A 312-nucleotide genomic window follows, 5' to 3' on the forward strand; every position below is an offset into this window, starting at 1 on the left:
CAGGAACCGACAAGGAATAAGATGAAAGTGTTTTTAAATTGATTTCGAAAAAAAATGTTGATAATAATTTTTATATATTTAATTTTCAGAGCTTGTTTTTAATCCGAATATAACATATTTATATGTTTTTGGAATCAGCAAATGATGGAGAATAAGATAAACGTAAATTTGGATCGTTTTATAAATTTTTTTTTTTTTTTTTACAATTTTCAGATTTTTAATGACCAAAGTCATTAATTAATTTTTAAGCCACCAAGCTGAAATGCAATACCGAATCCCGGGCTTCGTCGAAGATTACTTGACCAAAATTTC

The sequence above is a fragment of the Littorina saxatilis genome, linkage group LG16 (genome assembly GCF_037325665.1).
Source record: "Littorina saxatilis isolate snail1 linkage group LG16, US_GU_Lsax_2.0, whole genome shotgun sequence".
Lineage (NCBI taxonomy): Eukaryota > Metazoa > Mollusca > Gastropoda > Littorinimorpha > Littorinidae > Littorina > Littorina saxatilis.